The sequence below is a fragment of the Heptranchias perlo genome, chromosome 40, assembly GCF_035084215.1.
Source record: "Heptranchias perlo isolate sHepPer1 chromosome 40, sHepPer1.hap1, whole genome shotgun sequence".
In the NCBI taxonomy this organism is placed as follows: domain Eukaryota; kingdom Metazoa; phylum Chordata; class Chondrichthyes; order Hexanchiformes; family Hexanchidae; genus Heptranchias; species Heptranchias perlo.
Window position 1 is genome coordinate 1,553,020 of NC_090364.1, and position 17,091 is coordinate 1,570,110.

General features: G+C 55.9%; 1 pseudogene; it reads left to right on the forward strand.

Moving 5' to 3' along the window:
* The first annotated feature begins 1,238 nt into the window (after positions 1-1,238).
* LOC137305313 (heme-binding protein 1-like) lies at positions 1,239-10,621 on the forward strand (annotated as a pseudogene).
* The last annotated feature ends 6,470 nt before the right edge of the window (positions 10,622-17,091 follow it).

Consider the following 17,091-nt stretch of genomic DNA (forward strand, 5'->3'; position numbering starts at 1 on the left):
TTCTGATATTCCCTTAGCCGGACCTCTTCTTCGCTCTTCCTTATGTTATTGGTGCCGACATGGACCAGGGTAACTGGATCCTCCTCCTCCATTTCCAAGATCCTCTCCAGTTGCTCCGAGATATCCTTTACCCTTCCACCAGGTGGGCAACACAGCCTCCTGGACTCTCAGTCGCGACTGCAGACGATGCTATCTATCCCCCTAAATATTGAATCCTCTCTGACCACGACCTTTCGATTCTCATCCCCCACTGGACTGCCTCATGCTCCACGGTGCCGTGGTTAGATTTCTGGGAATCGTCCCTGCAATTTTCATCCTGATCCTCACATGTATCAAGTACCTCGTACCCGTTGGACAGGACCAGTGTCGGTGGGACCTCCCTCTCTACCTCGCCCTCCCTTATGTGTCAGAGCGTCTCTAACTCAGAGACTCTGAGCTGGAGTGTCTCAATCCAGAGACATTTACTGCAGATGGGGCAATTGGGACAGTCTCGTTGTCCACAAACTCCCACATATTACAGTCCCGACACACAGCCTGTACTGCCATTTCTAGTTTTTATTTATTTAGTTAATAAATAGTTTCTTTGTAGGACTAATAAAATCACTTGAGGTCTAGATTATATTTAGTAAATGGATTTAGCTTGATTTCAAAATAATTAGTAATTACTTAGTCTTTTTTAAAATGTTGATGTATTTTTTGTTTAAGTCTTAAAAGTTTTAAAAGTTGACAGATTCGTTTATAGTCCCTTGGTTTAAATCACATGGCACCTAATCCCCACACTCATCAAATTCCCAGTTGAAAGTCTCCACGCTCAGCAATTCACTCTCTGTCCTTATCAAACTCTGTACTTTTGCAGAGATCCTTGGACTGTGTTCCTTTCTGACACACCCTGGTTATAATCGGTTAATCAGCTTCTAGTCACAATAATTAACTATTAACTGCCACTGACTTGCAGGTTTTTAAAGTTAGTAAATTAAGTTTAATCTAAGTTAAATTTCAGTTTGATAAAAATAAAACACACTTTTAGCGATTCACTCGTTGAAGTTCACTCTCTGTCCTGACCAATCTCTGTGCTCAACCTGAAGGATTGAAGATTTCTCCTCCATTTGACCAATGATAAACTGGCTTCTCTCTGACCACTTTCATACACAAAGGGTTACCCAATAGCAGTGAAAGGGTTAATCCACAGGCTCCTCCCCGTTGTGACTGTGTCATTTTCTGGACTTTTTCTGATTGAAGGAAGTTGATGAACTCTTGGTCGATTTCCTGTCCTTTAAGTTGTGTAATCAGTTTGTGCTAAATTACAGACCTCGTTCACCATTGGTCCTTTCACAGACACTCGAGGCCACTGGTTGACATATTTTTGTTGAGTTCCACTGTAAATTGTGTTAAAGTGCAGTCATGTTCGGGATGATAAGTAACTCGTTGTTCAGTCCGACTGAGAATAGACCCTGTCAGGTCCTCAACTCAGAAACCAAGGTAAGCAGCTTCAGCAGACTGGAAACATTCAGCTTCTAAATGACAGACCAGTGGCCTCGCACAGCAACTCTGGGAAAACTGGCTCTAAACCCAAACCTTCAGTAATGTCCTTAGACCTACTGGGGATTTCAATAGTGTCGGACACACCCACACTTCGACACAACCTGTTTCACAGACTCTCAAGAACTGGGAAATGTCTGGAATTATTGCTGAATTCATTGCCCTCCCTCCCTCCCTCGCTCCCCCTCCTCCTCCACACCATCTCCCCACTCCCCCTTCTCCCTCTCTCCCCCGCACTTGTTAGGCAGTGACCCCTACTGGAAAACGTGCGCACCTGTGCGTACACGTGTGCGTGCACCTGTGTTTATGTGCACGCGTGTGTGTACGTATGTGTGTGTGTATGTGTACGCATGTGTGTACGTGCGTGTATATATGTCTATGCATGCGTGTATATATGTCTGTGCGTGTGTGTATGTGTGTGTGTGTGTGTCTATATGTCTATGTGTGCGTGTATATATGTCTATGCGTGCGTGTATATATGTCTGTGCGTGTGTGTATGTGTGTGTGTGTATATGTGTACGTGTGTGTATATATGTGTATGTGTGTGTATATATGTCTATGCGTGTGTGTATATATGTCTATGCGTGTGTGTATATATGTGTGTGTGTGTATATATGTGTGTGTGTGTGTATATATGTCTATGCGTGCGTGTATATATGTCTATGCGTGCGTGTATATATGTCTATGCGTGCGTGTATATATGTCTGTGCGTGTGTGTATGTGTGTATGTGTGTGTGTGTGTATATATGTGTGTGTGTGTATATATGTCTATGCGTGCGTGTATATATGTCTATGCGTGCGTGTATATATGTCTGTGCGTGTGTGTGTGTGTGTGTGTGTGTATATGTGTACGTGTGTGTGTGTATATGTGTATGTGTGTGTATATATGTCTATGCGTGTGTGTATATATGTCTATGCGTGTGTGTATATATGTCTATGCGTGTGTGTGTGTATATATGTGTGTGTGTGTATATATGTCTATGCGTGTGTGTATATATGTCTATGCGTGCGTGTATATATGTCTGTGCGTGTGTGTATATATGTCTATGCGTGCGTGTATATATGTCTGTGCGTGTGTGTATATATGTCTATGCGTGTGTGTATATATGTCTATGCGTGTGTGTATATATGTCTATGCGTGTGTGTATATATGTCTATGCGTGTGTGTATATATGTCTATGCGTGTGTGTATATATGTCTATGCGTGTGTGTATATATGTCTATGCGTGTGTGTATATATGTCTATGCGTGTGTGTATATATGTCTATGCGTGTGTGTATATATGTCTATGCGTGTGTGTATATATGTCTATGCGTGTGTGTATATATGTCTATGCGTGTGTGTATATATGTCTATGCGTGTGTGTATATATGTCTATGCGTGTGTGTATATATGTCTATGCGTGTGTGTATATATGTCTATGCGTGTGTGTATATATGTCTATGCGTGTGTGTATATATGTCTATGCGTGTGTGTATATATGTCTATGCGTGTTGTATATATGCGTGTGTGTGTGTGTGATTTGGGAATGTGACCCGGCCCCCTCACTTTGGAGATCATTTTTTAAAAATTCGTTCACGGGATGTGGGCGTCGCTGGCAAGGCCGGCATTTATTGCCCATCCCTAATTGCTGTAACAGACACCTGGACTGACCCAGGGGATGTGAGATCAGTCTGGCTCCTCCCTCACTGTTGACGGTCAGTTTGACCCTGGCAGCCTCTGAACCACAGAACACAGACAAGTGTCCAACTCACTGTAAAATTTACAACTTGCAGAAGATTTCAATTCTGGGGAAATGAAGGAATGAGAAATAATTTGGTTGGATTTACAGCATGATGGTATTACTGGGCAGACGTGGCTGTGATTGACAGCACTCAGCACTGAATCCTTTACAGGTTTAGCTATGAGGAAAGATTGGATAGGCTGGGGTTGTTTTCTTTGGAATAGAGGAGGCTGAGGGGAGATTTAATTGAGGTGTATAAAATTATGAGGGGCCTAGAGTGGATAGGGAGGACCGTGACCGGGGGCATAGATTTAAAGTAATTGGTAGAAGGATTAGAGGGGAGCAGAGAAGAAATTTTGTCACCCAGAGGGTGGTGGGGGTCTGGAACTCACTGCCTGAGGCAGAAACCCTCATTGCATTTAAAAACACTTGGATGTGCACTTGTAGTGCCGTAACTTACAGGGCTATGGACCAAGTGCTGGGACTAGGCTGGGTGGCTCTATTTCGACCGGCACAGACGTGATGGGCCGAATGGCCTCCTTCTGTGCCGTAAGTTTTCTATGTTCCTTATTTGTGATTTGGAGAATGCTGGAGATAAAGTTTATAAAGTAAATATTAGGAAACTATTGATTTATACTCGGGAGATGTTATTACAAACAAGTGTCCACAGAGGGCAGCAGAGCTCCACAGAATAGTCTGCCTCAGTACCGGGGCCGCCCCCCCCCCCCACCCCACGGGCACCGTCCCCCCGCCCCACGGGCACCGCCCCCCCCCCCCCCCGTCCCACGGCACCCCCCCCCCCCGTCCCACGGGCACCCCCCCCCCCCGTCCCCCCGCCCCACGGGCACCGCCCCCCCGCCCCACGGGCACCGCCCCCCCCCCCCGTCCCACGGGCACCCCCCCCCGTCCCACGGGCACCCCCCCCCCCCCGTCCCCCCGCCCCACGGGCACCCCCCCCCCCGCGTCCCCCCCGCCCCACGGGCACCCCCCCCCCGTCCCACAGGCACCCCCCCCCCCCGCGTCCCCACCGTCCCACGGGCACCCTCCCCGTCCCACGGGCACCGGGCGCTCCTGCTCCATCGCCCAGGTGGCCTCTTATTTCTGTGATACCCCGGACAGTGAGTGAGTGTCACCGACTGTCTCTCAGTGGGAGCCCGATGCCCCGACGCCCCGATGTCCGATGCCCGATGTCCGATGTCCGATGCCCGATGTCCGATGCCCGATGTCCGATGCCCGATGCCCGATGCCCGATGCCCCGACGCCCCGATGTCCGATGCCCTGATGTCCGATGCCCGATGTCCGATGTCCGATGCCCGATGTCCGATGCCCGATGCCCGATGCCCCGATGCTCCGATGCCCGATGCCCGATGCCCTGATGCCCGGTGCCCCGATGCCCGGTGCCCCGATGTCCGATGTCTGATGCCCGATGCCCGATGCCCCGATGCCCGATGCCCGATGTCCGATGCCTCTCACACACTATCCCGTGAACGCATTGTTGAACGATCAGGAGGAGCCTGACTGGTCATTTCCCCTCTCCCTGTCAACACTGGGCTGTAAGGAGCCGCAGATTTTGTTGTCGGAAAGTGGGCTTGAGTTAGTAAGTTTTATTTTCTTTTTAAAAAGTATATAAGGAGCAGCTAAACTAAATCAAACAGTAACTTATCAGTTGATTAACAAAATAAGATAACTGCCCGCATGAGAGAGAGGATAATTAAACCCAGTGCACTGGAGAGTGGGGACATGAGACCTGGGGGGGCTGCACTGTATTTAATAAACTACATCCAGGGCTCAGTCTGGGAGTAAGTGACTGTATTTTAATTGCATCTCTCAGATTACGGAGCAGTTGTGGTTTACTCCACAGGATATTACACAGGGAGATATCACTGGGACTCCCCGCTGTATATTACACGGGGAGATATCTCCGGGACTCCCCGCTGTATATTACACGGGGAGATATCTCCGGGACTCCCCGCTGTATATTACACGGGGAGATATCTCCGGGACTCCCCGCTGTATATTACACGGGGAGATATCTCCAGGACTCCCCGCTGTATATTACACGGGGTGATATCTCCGGGACTCCCCGCTGTTTGTTACACGGGGAGATATCTCCGGGACTCCCCGCTGTATATTACACGGGGAGATATCTCCGGGACTCCCCGCTGTTTGTTACACGGGGAGATATCTCCAGGACTCCCCGCTGTGTGTTACACGGGGAGATATCTCCGGACTCCCCGCTGTATATTACACAGGGAGATATCTCCGGGACTCCCCGCTGTATGTTACACGGGGAGATATCTCCGGGACTCCCCGCTGTATATTACACAGGGAGATATCAACGGGACTCCCCGCTGTATATTGCACAGGGTGATATCTCCGGGACTCCCCGCTGTATATTACACGGGGTGATATCTCCGGGACTCCCCGCTGTGTGTTACACAGGGAGATATCTCCGGGACTCCCCGCTGTATATTACACAGGGAGATATCAACGGGACTCCCCGCTGTATATTGCACAGGGTGATATCTCCGGGACTCCCCGCTGTATATTACACGGGGTGATATCTCCGGGACTCCCCGCTGTGTGTTACACAGGGAGATATCTCCGGGACTCCCCGCTGTATGTTACACAGGGAGATATCTCCGGGACTCCCCGCTGTATATTACACAGGGAGATATCAACGGGACTCCCCGCTGTATATTGCACAGGGTGATATCTCCGGGACTCCCCGCTGTATGTTATATGGGGAGATATCTCCGGGACTCCCAGCTGTATATTACACGGGGAGATATCTCCGGGACTCCCCGCTGTATATTACACGGGGTGATATCTCCGGGACTCCCCGCTGTGTGTTACACGGGGAGATATCTCCGGACTCCCCGCTGTTTGTTACACGGGGAGATATCTGGGGGACTCCCCGCTGTATATTACACGGGGAGATATCTCCAGGACTCCCCGCTGTGTGTTACACGGGGAGATATCTCCAGGACTCCCCGCTGTGTGTTACACGGGGAGATATCTCCAGGACTCCCCGCTGTGTGTTACACGGGGAGATATCTCCGGGACTCCCCGCTGTATGTTACACAGGGAGATATCTCCGGGACTCCCCGCTGTGTGTTACACAGGGAGTATCTCCAGGACTCCCCGCTGTGTGTTACACGGGGAGATATCTCCGGGACTCCCCGCTGTATGTTACACAGGGAGATATCTCCGGGACTCCCCGCTGTATATTACACAGGGAGATATCAACGGGACTCCCCGCTGTATATTGCACAGGGAGATATCTCCGGGACTCCCCGCTGTATATTACACAGGGAGATATCTCTGGGACTCCCCGCTGTGTGTTACACAGGGAGATATCTCCGGGACTCCCCGCTGTATATTACACAGGGAGATATCAACGGGACTCCCCGCTGTATATTGCACAGGGAGATATCTCCGGGACTCCCCGCTGTATATTACACGGGGAGATATCTCCGGGACTCCCCGCTGTATATTGCACGGGGAGATATCTCCGGGACTCCCCGCTGTATATTACACGGGGAGATATCTCCGGGACTCCCCGCTGTATATTGCACAGGGAGATATCTCCGGGACTCCCCGCTGTATATTACACGGGGAGATATCTCCGGGACTCCCCGCTGTATATTGCACAGGGAGATATCAACGGGACTCCCCGCTGTATATTGCACAGGGAGATATCTCCGGGACTCCCCGCTGTATATTACACGGGGAGATATCTCCGGGACTCCCCGCTGTATATTACACAGGGAGATATCAACGGGACTCCCCGCTGTATATTGCACAGGGAGATATCTCCGGGACTCCCCGCTGTATATTACACGGGGAGATATCTCCGGGACTCCCCGCTGTATATTACACGGGGAGATATCTCCGGGACTCCCCGCTGTATATTACACGGGGAGATATCTCCGGGACTCCCCGCTGTATATTACACGGGGAGATATCTCCGGGACTCCCCGCTGTATATTACACGGGGAGATATCTGCGGGACTCCCCGCTGTATATTACACAGGGTGATATCTCCGGGACTCCCCGCTGTATATTACCGTATATAATGGTGAATTGGAAGCAGAAGCTGAATCTGTGCCTTTCCCATCTCTAAGTGAGTTTTGTTCTGCCCTCGGATTGATGGCTCTGGTTTTGCTGACAGGGAGACGTGACCTGTGAGAGCGGCAGTACGAGGCTGGTAAATACGCCAGTGTAAACCATTAGCGGGAAACCATTTGACGAGGGCTCGGGTGAAGGAGCAGTGAAGCTGCTGAAGTACGTTGGAGGAGCCAATGAACAAGGTATCGAGCGGCCTCCTGTGTGAGATTAAAGTTTAAGGATCAGGAAAGGGTCTGTGGGGTTGGACTTTACCTAGTTGTAGGGTCCCTGAATGTTACTCTGCCTCAGATCCGCTCACTCACCACAGCCCAGAGGTCGAATGCATCGATCCATACCAGACAACAACTTGCATTTATATAGCGCCTTTAATGTAGTAAAACGTCCCAAGGCGCTTCACAGGAGCGTAATCAGACAAAGTTTGACATCGAGCCTCACAAGGAGATATTAGGCCAGGTGACCAAAAGCTCGGTCAAAGAGGTAGGTTTTAAGGAGCATCTTAAAGGAGGAGAGAGAGGCGGAGAGGTTTAGGGAGGGAATTCCAGAGCTTAGGGCCAGGCAGCTGAAGGCACGGCCGCCAATGGTGGAGCGATGAAAATCGGGGATGCGCAAGAGGCCAGAATTGGAGGAGCGCAGAGATCTCGGAGGGTTGTAGGGGCTGGAGGAGGTTACAGAGATAGGGAGGGGGCGAGGCCACGGAGGGATTTGAAAACAAGGATGAGAATTTTAAAATCGAGGCATTGCCGGACCGGGAGCCAATGTAGGTCAATGAGCACAGGGGGTGATGGGTGAACGGGACTTGGTGCGAGTTAGGATATGGTGAGCCATTGAGGATGTGTTGGGCTCACACTGCCCGAGGGTTAGAGGGAAATGATGGAGAGCTCGCACACGCCTCTTTTCCCAACTGTGGGGTCTCTCTTGCTAATATTTGCTCCTTTTTGCAGGTGTCCAATTGGGTATGACTGCTCCGGTCAGCATGATTGTTCAACCATGTGAGGGTGACAGCCTACAGCTCAAGGTCGAGGTTCAAATCCGCATCCCAGCAAATTCCAGGAGAATGCTCCCAAACCGACCGACGAGAGCATCGAGATCAAACATCAGGATGGGTTCACGGTCTACTCCACGTACGTGTGTGCGAACTCAGCCAGAGGCTGAAGCAGGTCATTAGCAAAGATCAGACCCCAGTCCCCAGTCAATGGGCCGGTGACACCAGCGAGTAACTGAACCACTTGGAAAATCCTGGGTGGGCACCCAGCCTGGGATGGGCTGAAGCTTGAACGGCAGTGGGAGGTGAAGTGACCGACCTTGGGGTTGGGGGTGGAAATCAGCCTGGGGTCCCGTCCCACTTCCGGTCGCTACTCAGTGAACCTCTGCTGGCAAATGAGAGTCTGTTGTGGCTCGGACTGACCCTCTGGTTCCTCCCCCCCAGTGACAGGGATTTAGGTATGAGTTGGCAGGATATCCAATCTTGTGACATGACAGGTGAGCCTGATTCTGTCCACACTCACACTTTCTATCAGACTGATCGAGGTGGTGGGGGGGGGGGGGGGGGGAGGAGGTACCCTGGCTGATTCTTTCCCCCCTCCAGAACCCTGGGGCATTTTAGCCCATTGTACTGTTCCTCCTGTCGCCCAACTGGGATGAGCAATTGGGCACTGACCAGGGATGAGCCTGGGACCCACCTGGTTTTTCTCGCTCAGCTTCGCACTGGATAAACTCACTGAGCCATGAGTTGGAATCCAGCTCAGACTGTGAGGTGAGAGTCCTAAGTGAAGTGAGCTTTGGGCAATTTCCAACAAGGTTCTGGTTCACACTCACTCACTGCGTAAAACCTCCCAAATTTGACACCACGTTAAACAGAAGCTGAGAGATTGGACAGTGTGGGGAATGGAAATGTCACAGTGCATTTATATAGCGTCTTTCAATCTCCTCAGGACTTCACAAACTGCTTAACAATCAATAAGTACTTTTGAAGTGTAGTCACTGTTATAATGTAGGGAAAATTTGCGCACAACAAGATCCCACGAACAGCAATGTGATAATGACCAGATAATCTGTTTTTTAGTGATGTTGGTTGAAGGGTAAATATTGGCCCAGGACACCGGGGAGAACTCCCCCTGCTCTCCTTCAGAATAGTGGCCATCGGATCTTTTACGTCCACCTGAGAGGGCAGACAGGGCCTCGGTTTAATGTCTCATCCGAAAGACGGCACCTCCGACAGTGCGGCGCTCCCTCAGTACTGCCCCTCCGACAGTGCGGCGCTCCCTCAGTACTGACCCTCCGACAGTGCGGCGCTCCCTCAGTACCGGCCCTCCGACAGTGCGGCGCTCCCTCAGTACCGGCCCTCCGACAGTGCGGCGCTCCCTCAGTACCGGCCCTCCGACAGTGCGGCGCTCCCTCAGTACCGACCCTCCGACAGTGCGGCGCTCCCTCAGTACCGACCCTCCGACAGTGCGGCGCTCCCTCAGTACCGACCCTCCGGCAGTGCGGCGCTCCCTCAGTACCGACCCTCCGGCAGTGCGGCGCTCCCTCAGTACCGCCCCTCCGACAGTGCGGCGCTCCCTCAGTACCGACCCTCCGACAGTGCGGCGCTCCCTCAGTACCGACCCTCCGACAGTGCGGCGCTCCTCAGTACCGCCCCTCCGACAGTGCGGCGCTCCCTCTTGATCATAGTCCAGTGGCCTCCTGCGTGTGTGGATGTTGGAAGTGATTCTCTCCCACGGTCGAATATCTTGCTGATACTCTGTGTCTATAGGTGGACACTTGGGCAAGGTATCAATGGGTGTCTGGATGCAGGGCCCAGCAGGGTGGGGGCAGACAAAGAGAGATTTAAAAACAGATGGCCCTGTGGGTCCCACGAGGCCCTGTCTCACCGAGGGGGGCCTTTTGTTCCATTCAGATTGCTGTTGCTGATGGGACCTGTTGTTTGTTCTTGCAGACAGTTTGGAGGCTACGCCAAAGAAGCTAATTACGTAGAACATGCAGGAAAGTTGAGAGCAGCGCTGGAGACGGGGTGTCCTATCACCAAGATTTCTACATCTGTGCTGGGTATGACCCTCCAATGAAACCCTTTGCAGAAAGAACGAAGTGTGGTTTATGAAAAAGGGAGATTGAGAGTCGAGTGTGGAGCAGGAATCACAGTGACAATGATCTCAGATACTTCTCACCAATCAGTTTCTTGCAGTTTAACTATAATTTCTTCTGAAACCCATCATTAAATATTTCAATATCTGGGAGCCTCTTCTCAATCTCTGAACAGATACAAGAAAAAACTTCTTCGGTAATCCCCGAATGACCAACGGACCACTCACCCTCCACCTCTCCCCCGCTCTCCCTCCGCCTCTCCCCCGCTCTCCCTCCGCCTCTCCCCCGCTCTCCCTCCGCCTCTCCCCCGCTCTCCCTCCGCCTCTCCCCCGCTCTCCCTCCGCCTCTCCCCCGCTCTCCCCACCTCTCCCCGCTCTCCCTCCACCTCTCCCCGCTCTCCCTCCACCTCTCCCCGCTCTCCCTCCACCTCTCCCCCCTCCTCCTCCCCCACCTCTCCCTCCACCTCTCCCCGCTCTCCCTCGCCTCTCCCCCGCTCTCCCTCCGCCTCTCTCCCTCCACCTCTCCCCCGCTCTCCCTCCGCCTCTCCCCCGCTCTCCCTCCGCCTCTCCCCCGCTCTCCCTCCGCCTCTCCCCCGCTCTCCCTCCGCCTCTCCCCCGCTCTCCCTCCGCCTCTCCCCCGCTCTCCCTCCACCTCTCTCCTCCACCTCTCTCCCTCCACCTCTCTCCCTCCACCTCTCCCCCGCTCTCCCTCCGCCTCTCCCCCGCTCTCCCTCCACCTCTCTCCCTCCACCTCTCCCCCGCTCGCCCTCCACCTCCCACCCGCTCTCCCTCCACCTCTCCCCCGCTCTCCCTCCACCTCCCCCCCGCTCTCCCTCCACCTCTCCCCCGCTCTCCCTCCACCTCCCCCCCGCTCTCCCTCCACCTCTCCCCCGCTCTCCCTCCGCCTCTCCCCCGCTCTCCCTCCACCTCTCCCCCGCTCTCCCTCCACCTCTCTCCCTCCACCTCTCTCCCTCCACCTCTCTCCCTCCACCTCTCCCCCGCTCTCCTCCGCCTCTCCCCCGCTCTCCCTCCACCTCTCTCCCTCCACCTCTCCCCCGCTCGCCCTCCACCTCTCCCCCGCTCTCCCTCCACCTCCCCCCCGCTCTCCCTCCACCTCCCCCCCGCTCTCCCTCCACCTCCCTCCCGCTCTCCCTCCACCTCCCTCCCGCTCTCCCTCCACCTCCCCCCCGCTCTCCCTCCACCTCTCCGCCACTCGCCCTCCACCTCTTCCCATCTCTCCCTCCACCTCTCTCCCCCGCTCTCCCTCCACCTCTCTCACCCGCTCTCCCTCCACCTCTCTCCCCCGCTCTCCCTCCACCTCTCTCCCCCGCTCTCCCTCCACCTCTCTCCCCCGCTCTCCCTCCACCTCTCTCCCCCGCTCTCCCTCCACCTCTCTCCCCCGCTCTCCCTCCACCTCTCTCCCCCGCTCTCCCTCCACCTCCCCCCCGCTCTCCCTCCACCTCTCCGCCACTCGCCTCCACCTCTTCCCATCTCTCCCTCCACCTCTCTCCCCCGCTCTCCCTCCACCTCTCTCCCCCGCTCTCCCTCCACCTCTCTCCCCCGCTCTCCCTCCACCTCTCTCCCCCGCTCTCCCTCCACCTCTCCCCCGCTCTCCCTCCACCTCTCTCCCCCGCTCTCCCTCCACCTCTCCCTCTCCCCCTCCACTCTCCCCCTCCACCTCTCCCCCTCCACCTCTCCCCCTCCACCTCTCCCCCGCTCTCCCTCCCCCGCTCTCCCTCCACCTCTCTCACTCCACCTCTCCCCCGCTCTCCCTCCGCCTCTCCCCCGCTCTCCCTCCGCCTCTCCCCCCGCTCTCCCTCCGCCTCTCCCCCGCTCTCCCTCCGCCTCTCCCCCTCCGCCTCTCTCCCTCCGCCTCTCCCCCGCTCTCCCTCCACCTCTCTCCCTCCACCTCTCCCCCGCTCTCCTCCACCTCTCTCCCCCCGCGCCCTCCACCTCTCTCCCCCGCTCGCCCTCCACCTCTCTCCCCCGCTCTCCCTCCACCTCTCTCCCCCGCTCTCCCTCCACCTCCCTCCCGCTCTCCCTCCACCTCCCTCCCGCTCTCCTCCACCTCCCTCCCGCTCTCCCTCCACCTCCCCCCCGCTCTCCCTCCACCTCTCCGCCACTCGCCCTCCACCTCTTCCCATCTCTCCCTCCACCTCTCTCCCCCGCTCTCCCTCCACCTCTCTCCCCCGCTCTCCCCTCCACCTCTCTCCCCCGCTCTCCCTCCACCTCTCTCCCCCGCTCTCCCTCCACCTCTCTCCCCCGCTCTCCCTCCACCTCTCTCCCCGCTCTCCCTCCACCTCTCTCCCCCGCTCTCCCTCCACCTCTCCCCCGCCTCTCCCTCCACCTCTCTCCCCCGCTCTCCCTCCACCTCTCCCTCTCCCCCTCCACCTCTCCCCCTCCACCTCTCCCCCGCTCTCCCTCCCCCGCTCTCCCCTCCACCTCTCTCACTCCACCTCTCTCACTCCACCTCTCCCCCGCTCTCCCTCCACCTCTCTCCCTCCACCTCTCCCCGCTCTCCCTCCCCCGCTCTCCCTCCACCTCTCTCACTCCACCTCTCCCCCGCTCTCCTCCACCTCTCTCCCTCCGCCTCTCCCCCGCTCTCCCTCCGCCTCTCCCCGCTCTCCCTCCGCCTCTCCCCGCTCTCCCTCCGCCTCTCCCCCTCCGCCTCTCTCCCTCCGCCTCTCCCCCGCTCTCCCTCCACCTCTCTCCCTCCACCTCTCCCCCGCTCGCCCTCCACCTCTCTCCCCCGCTCTCCCCTCCACCTCTCTCCCCCGCTCTCCCTCCACCTCCCCCCCCGCTCTCCCTCCACCTCCCCCCCGCTCTCCCTCCACCTCCCCCCCCGCTCTCCCTCCACCTCCCTCCCGCTCTCCCTCACCTCCCTCCCGCTCTCCCTCCACCTCTCCGCCACTCGCCCTCCACCTCTCTCCCCCGCTCTCCCTCCACCTCTCTCCCCCGCTCTCCCTCCACCTCTCTCCCCCGCTCTCCTCCACCTCTCTCCCCCGCTCTCCCTCCACCTCTCTCCCCCGCTCGCCCTCCACCTCTCCCTCTATCTCTCCCCCTATCACTCTCCCTCCACCTCTCCCCCGCTCTCCCTCTATCTCTCCCCCCCATCACTCTCCCTCCACCTCTCCCCCGCTCTCCCTCTATCTCTCCCCCTATCACTCTTCCTCCACCTCTCTCCCGCTCTCCCCACCTCCTCCCTCTCCCTCCACCTCTCCCGCTCTCCCTCCACCTCTCTCCCGCTCTCCCTCCACCTCTCTCCCGCTCGCCCTCCACCTCTCTCCCGCTCGCCCTCCACCTCTCTCCCGCTCGCCCTCCACCTCTCTCCCGCTCGCCCTCCACCTCTCTCCCGCTCGCCCTCCACCTCTCTCCCGCTCGCCCTCCACCTCTCTCCCTCCACCTCTCTCCCGCTCTCCCTCCACCTCTCTCCCGCTCTCCCTCCACCTCTCTCCCGCTCTCCCTCCACCTCTCTCCCGCTCTCCTCCACCTCTCTCCCGCTCTCCCTCCACCTCTCTCCCGCTCTCCCTCCACCTCTCTCCCGCTCTCCCTCCACCTCTCTCCCGCTCTCCCTCCACCTCTCTCCCGCTCTCCCTCCACCTCTCTCCCGCTCTCTCCTCCACCTCGCTCCGGCTCTCCCTCCATCTCTCTTCCCACTCGCCCTCCACCGCTCTCCCTCTATCTCTCTCCATTCTCCCTCCACCTCTCTCCCGCTCTCCCTCCACCTCTCCCCCGCTCTCCCTCTATCTCTCCCCCTATCGCTCTCCCTCCACCTCTTCCCCGCTCTCCCTCCACCTCTTCCCCGCTCTCCCTCCACCTCTTCCCCGCTCTCCTCCACCTCTCCCCCGCTCTCCCTCCACCTCTCCCCCGCTCTCCCTCCACCTCTCCCCCTATCGCTCTCCCTCCACCTCTTCCCCGCTCTCCCTCCACCTCTCCCCCGCTCTCCCTCCACCTCTCCCCCGCCCGCCCTCCACCTCTCCCCGCCCGCCCTCCACCTCTCCCCGCTCGCCCTCCACCTCTCCCCCGCTCGCCCTCCACCTCTCCCCCGCTCGCCCCTCTCCCGCTCTCCCTCCACCTCTCCCCCGCTCTCCCTCTCCCTCTCCCTCTCCCTCTTCCTCTTCTCTCCCCCTCTCCCTCTCCCTCTCCCTCTCCCCCTCTCCCTCTCCCTCTCCCCCTCCCCCTCTCCCTCTCCCTCTATCTCTATCCCTCTATCTCTCTCTCCCACTCTCTATCTCTCTATTTCTTGCATTTTCAAATGACTCTAGTCCGTCCTTTAAACTTTCCTTTTCCTCATTCTTTTGCGGGACTTCAAAACCAGAATCCCTCCCATTACTCATTCCCCACCCCACAAACCCCTCCCCTCCCCTCCCCTGCCTGTCACGTGGTGCTGTCTGTTACTGGTGCAGTAAAACTACAAATACACTTACCTGAAGTTTGAAAATTCCCGAGACTGATCAGCGTCGAGGAAACTGTTAAACTTCACTTTTATTTTTCTAAGTTGGTAGAAACAGTCCCTCCATCTTTAAAAATTATATTTAACCAGTGTTTGGACACTGGTAGTGGAACACACACCCACACACACCCCCACACACACCCCCACACACACACCCACACACACCCACAACACACCACACACACACCCCCACACACCCCCACACACACACCCACACACACACCCACACACACACCCACACACACACCCACACACACACCCACACACCCCCACACACCCCCACACACACCCCACACACACACCCACACACACCACACACACACCACACACCCCCACACACACACCCCACACACACACACCACACACACACCCACTCGCACACACCCACTCACACTCACTCACACTCACACTCAATACTCACACTCACTCACACTCACTCTCATGTGTTGAGAGTTTTTCTCCCATTAACCCTGCTGCTCTTTAGCCTCCAGAGAATGGGCCCTGAGCCTGGAGCTCGGGTTAGTTCAGGTCTGAAGATTTACTTCACTGGCCGATCTCAGGTGTAGCTCAGAGAACTAAACTATCAGGACTACAAGTCCACTGGCTGGGTGATGCTGACCAGCTGCATTTAAACAAAACATTTCTTTGCAACATTTGTAATGAAACATAATGGCCATAGATAAAAATATTCCTTTTAATATAACATTTTAATAACAGGTATAAAACACCACATGCTGATATTTCTGGGTCAAGAGTTAGTGACTGGGTGAGCAGGTTGGAGGAGCTGTGTTTAGAGCTGAGGACATTGTCACCCTCCAGGTAACGGTCAGTCAGAGCTGGACAGTGTGATATGCAGCTGGTAGATGCAAGTTATACTGGGGGTTGTGCCTCGCATTCTGCCTAGCAACAATAGATCATCCAGTTACATTTTAACAACAACTTGCATTTATACAGCATCCTATCACCTGATCAGAACCATCTCACAGGGTCTCACCTACAGTGATTGACCAGTGACTATTGTTATGTAAGTCAATGTGACAGCTATTTTGTGCAAAGCAAGATCCCACAAACACAGGTAACCAGCTAATCTGCTTTTGGCAGTGTTGGTTAAGAGAGGAATATTGGCCAGGACACCAGGCGAACTCCCCTGCTCTTCGAATGATGCCATTGGACCTTTTACATCCACCTGAGAGGGTAAACGGGGCCTCGGTTTAATGTCTCACCTGAAGGACGGCACCTCCAACAGTGCGGCGCTCCCTCAGTACCGACCCTCCGACAGTGCGGCGCTCCCTCAGTACCGACCCTCCGACAGTGCGGCGCTCCCTCAGTACCGACCCTCCGACAGTGCGGCGCTCCCTCAGTACCGACCCTCCGACAGTGCGGCGCTCCCTCAGTACCGACCCTCCGACAGTGCGGCGCTCCCTCAGTACCGACCCTCCGACAGTGCGGCGCTCCCTCAGTATCGACCCTCCGACAGTGCGGCGCTCCCTCTGTACCGACCCTCCGACAGTGCGGCGCTCCCTCAGTACCGACCCTCCGACAGTGCGGCGCTCCCTCAGTACCGACCCTCCGACAGTGCGGCGCTCCCTCTGTACCGACCCTCCGACAGTGCGGCGCTCCCTCAGTACCGACCCTCCGACAGTGCAGCGCTCCCTCAGTACCGACCCTCCGACAGTGCGGCGCTCCCTCAGTACCGACCCTCCGACAGTGCGGCGCTCCCTCAGTACTGACCCTCCCTCAGTACTGCACTATGGGTGTCAGGCAGGGAGTGTGGGCTCTTTCCTAATGTTTACATATGAAAAGTGGTGAAGTTTTTGAATGTGATTTTGTACCAGGCTGTGATTGCCAGGGTTGACAGCCCAAGTAAGTGTCAGATTACCTGCTGGAGATGGTCTCACGTCCCTGAGCTTCAGAGTTAAATCGCTGACCCGATGCCCAAGCTATATTGCTGCTTGTGTGTCTCTGCTCATCCAAAGTCATTCATTTTGACCCAAAATCGTGATTATAACAGCACAAAAACATTCAAATTCCCAAATTGAGTGAGTTCCCCCACTTTGTGGAACGGTTACTAGGAGGTGGGAATCTGGTGATGGGTTAATGCTGGGGTGGAGGGCGAGGTCTACACACCACCACTGACACAATCCCCCCCCTCCCTCCCCTCCCCC